Here is a 5,000-nt window from a genome sequence, read left to right on the forward strand (position 1 = left end):
TCTTATATCTAAACTAGTACTTACTTTAATGTAATTTGGTAGTCTGTTCCAAGCATCAGCTACTCTGTCATAGAACCAATTAGTATACTTCTCATTCGTATTGAATCCTCTATGTAGGTTATCTGATGATTCTCTAGCACTTTTTGATAACACCAAACATTCCCAGAGGTAGTTGTCCCAAAATGCCTTATATACCTGAATAGGATCTCCTCTTAAATATCTGTAAGAGACACTGTACAAGTTCAGATATTTCAGTCTTTCATAATAACTTAGATGTTCACATCCATGGATGCCCTTAGTATATTTCTACTGTACTGTTTCCAGTTTATTCATGCTTGTTTTCCTATAGGGTTTCCATATTGTTATTCCATACTCAAGTTTGGGTCTAATGTAGCTAACAAACAATGACTTCATTATGTTTGATTTCCTAGACTTTATAATTTTTTTTATACAATCTATAGTTCGGTAACTATCATTAGCCAATTGGTTGATATGATTAGTAAAACTCATAGTTGAATCTACCCATATACCCAGGTCCTTAAATGAGTCTACAGTTTCAATCACTGTGTGCTGTTCTAAATATTCACCTTTCAGTTTATGTCTCCCAAATCTCATATGCTTAGTTTTTGATGTATTTATCAACATATTATTCTCCTGTGCCCAAATGGTCAATTTAGTCAAATTATTTTGCAGACATGCCTTCTCTGTAACACTTGTAATCAGTTTACCCAATTTCAGGTCATCAGCATATAGACTGTAGAACACCTCAGATGAAAACGTAAGGTCTGAAAGATACACTCTAAACAAGTAAGGGCCTAGTACAGAGCCCTGTGGGACACCTTGACTGTAACCAAGGAATTCACCTGTCCAGATGGTGTGTGACACTTTGCATGTCCTGTTTGTAAGCCAAGCAGCTATCCATCTTATCAACAGTACATCAATACCTAGTTGTACTAATTTATTAATCAGTGTTCTGTGCATGACCCTGTCAAATGCTGAAGTTAAATCTATATAAATCACATCACAGCACAATTTTTCATTCATAGCTGTTATTATATTGTTATAGAACATCATGTTACAGGTGACAATAGATCTATTTTCAACATATGCATGCGGATATATGGTTTCAAGTCCCAACCTATCCAGTTCTGATAATAACTTATCCAATATTACCTTCTCCATTATTTTTCCACAACATGAAAGTAGACTTAAGGGTCTATATGATTCTGGATTTGTCCTACTCCCCTTTCCCTTAAAGACAGGTTTAATAAGTGCATGTCTCCAATCTTGAGGAATCTCTCCATATTTATATGACATAATGAATAAAAGATGTAATGGCAGTGTAAGTTCTTTATTAAGTGTTCTCAAATCATTGTTACTTATTCCGTCTCCTCCCTGCGCTTTGTTTGGATCCAGTTTGCACAGTTCTTTTTCAATATAATCTAATTTGATTCCAGTATTTGGGGTTACCTGGATGTCACTAGGACAACTTACCACCCCTTTTGTGGAGCCAAACTGTTTTGCATAAGATTTTGTAAATATACCTATACTCTGTTGTGTCTAAGAATAAATTTTAGAATCTGCACACAGTTTATCAGTTTGTGTATCTTTACTCCTTCCGCATCTTATACTATTATGCTCAATATCTTTATATAAATTTTCTTCAAAATTTTCTTGAGCTTGTCTAACACTATGCTTAATCTATTAGTTCAGCTCATTTATTTCAGTTTTCAAAGTTGTAGTTCGACCTCTCTTCCATTTCTTATATTTTTTGTCTCTCACCTTAATCACGTATCTTGTTTTTATGGAAATATAGCCCCCTGATGTTATGTGCCTAGATCCTGATGTTAAACATTTTTTTTTTACTTTTTGCACTCAAACAATTTCTCTTTCAAAACTTTCCACATTCCATCTGCAGTTTTTCCACTGAACACCTCATTCCAGTCAGTTTTATATAGCATTTTGTTTTGCTTCCCTATAATCTGTAATTAACCTTCTGTGCATTGACTTAAATTTCAGTTTGGCAGAATTATCTAGCAACAAATTAACCTTTATGACCCCATGATCACTGCACATCAATGGTGGTAAAACTTGACTTGAAGTTACAGTAATTTCTTTAGGAACACAAACAATATCTAGTATATTCCGTCCCCTGGTAGATTTTTTTTACAATATGAAGCATTTATTGTTCCTGAATATACTCTGTGAATAATTTCTTTACTAACGTTGTTGAGTCAATATTATTCCAGTCTGTTTCTGGTAAACTTAAGTCCCCAGCTAATATTATTCTTCCCCCCTGTGGTTCATGTAAGAAATGTATGAATTACTCTAGGTCATCTGCACTTGACTTTGGTGGTCTGTACACTCCAACAATTGTTATATATTCCAGGGTTGTCTTTATTGTCACAGTTACACAGTCTATAGTATTGGTATTATCATTGAACATGTAATAATCACAAGTCTCATAGCTATCTGTAATGCCTATCATAACACCTCCACCTGATTTTTTGTTAGAATGTCTGTTACAATAAAACATTTATACCCTGACAGAACTGGTTTCCAGTCATTGTTCTTTAACCATGTTTCACAAACTATAACAACATCAATCTTGTGGGAACGTAGCAAATTTTCTAATAAAACCACTTTATTATTAATGCTCCTAGCATTAAAAACCATCAAAGATGCATCAAATGTTGCTATCTGTGAACTGTTACATTTTTGACCTGGCAAAAATCTTGGCTAGTGTTTGTCAAATATTGCAAAATATCTGCTGCAAAAATTCTCTTCCCTGATCTAGACAAATGCACACCATCCTGGCTGAACATGTGTGCCCAAAAGAAGGCTTGGATGCTCTACACGTTTCCATTTTTTAAAACAGGACATTTTTTCCATGTAGGTGTTTATCCAAAAAATCTTTTCATTCACAATGACTGACTATCCTTTCTATAGGTCATTTGTGAAAAATACGTCCTAACACCAATACAAGCTATACTATGTAGGAGGGCTGTCATTTCCCAACTAACTGTCAGAGAATCTTTGCTGGTGACATCTTTTGTACCAGCATGAATAAAAAAGATCCATTTTTCCTTACATAGGTGATAGCTTAGGTCGATGTAAAAAAATCCCATGGCATCTATCAAAAAGAGTAGGGTTCTTTTAAATACAAAAATAACTCTTATTTACAAAATATTTACATACTTACAAATATTTACTTGTATACAAACATATATTCATAATTTCCTATACAATCATGCTAAATTTTCATCCTTATTAGACCCCCACTCCTTTTTCCATATGATTTTACTTAATACTGTTGCTAAGATCCATTTACCATTAAACATAATTTCATATATCTATTCATTCCATATAACACATATAAAATAACTTTTTATTTATTATTTTAGCATATTTCCTTCTATTCTTAAAATATCCATATTTAATCATACCCATGTTCATTTTATCCACTCTGTATATCTTCAAAAAATCTTCTTTACATAGTTTTCCCAAAACTTTTTTACTCTTTTACATTTCAGAAACACTTTTGATATGGCATATTTTCTTTTACTGGCCGTTTATCTATTACCAGTTTCCACAAAAAATGTTGGCATTCTACTTTCTGATTATACCATTTGCTTCTTATTTTTATAGCTTAACATTTTTCATCTGCTAGATTTTCCCATGGTTTTACATAATAATGTTTTATCATTGCATTTTTATGCCATACTTTTCTATCTTTTTCTTTAACATACATTTTTATTTTCCACAAAAATATTTTTTCCAGGTAATCATACTTATATTTATACTACTAATCCCTCATCTTTTTCATTTATCCAGTGTAACACTTTGGAGAAATTTAATGAAGCAGCATATACCACTGGGTTAATTAACCCTAAACCTCCTTCTTTATTTACATACAAAACTCCTATTTTACTGGGTTTAATCTAGAACCCCATATAATTAAAAAGAGATATCTGTAATACTTTATTTTCAAATACTGTTGCCAACATAAATGCACTTGCTAATGTTGCTATTTTCCCATCACTAGTTAATTTATCAAATAAGCCTTTTTTCTAAATGATCATTTATATGTCCTCCAGAAAAGACATGTTTACTTTATTTCTTCTGTTGTTTTTTCCCAGTTGAATTCTACTTACATCTTTATTCCCAGTTTTTATACCTAACACAGAAATTTGATTTATTGTAAAATATATACTCCCAATGTTTACTACATCACCTAAACCTTTACTTTTCTCTTTATTTAGAGCCATCCATATCTTCTGTAAACACTCATTTGTGCAAATTACTTCTTTTATCCAAATTTTGCTTTTTGCAATTGCTGTAATGTCATCTGCATATGTTAACAGAACTGGAATTCTTAATCCTTCAGGTGTTATATACCCAGACTCCTTCATTTTGTAATTTATTTCACATTCTGTCACATTCATAACTAATACAAGTATATAACTCATTCAACATCCCTATCTTATATCACTCTTCATATGTAGATCTTGGCTTAACCAGCCATTTTCAAGTATTTTTACTTTATTATTACAATATGCTGACGTACATGTTTTCCTAACTTTCTCACTTATATTATATGCTATCATTTTTACCCTTAGGATTTCTTGTCCAATTGTGTCAAATGCCTTAATAAGGTCTGCTATTGTGATTTTAACTTCTTTTTTTGTGTTCATAATTTTTCCACAATTTCTCTATTATTAATAATTCTTGGTCTCTAGTATTTAATTATCTTATATATTCCATCTTTCTTATTCTTTATATATAAAACCTTAATTTACCCATTCATTCAAAATCATTACAAATATTTTTTTTGCCAGTCCCTTACATTTTTTATATATTTCATACCTATTCCATCTGGGCCTGCGACTGAGCCTATATTTACTTCTCCTAATACTTTATCTAGCTCATTTAAAGAAATCTCCTTTTCCAACTCTTTGTTTTCTTTTTCTGTTAACTTTGTTACTTTTCACATTTTTTTC

Source organism: Protopterus annectens, chromosome 2.part1 (assembly GCF_019279795.1).
Source record: "Protopterus annectens isolate FY-2018-M chromosome 2.part1, PAN1.0, whole genome shotgun sequence".
Lineage (NCBI taxonomy): Eukaryota > Metazoa > Chordata > Ceratodontiformes > Protopteridae > Protopterus > Protopterus annectens.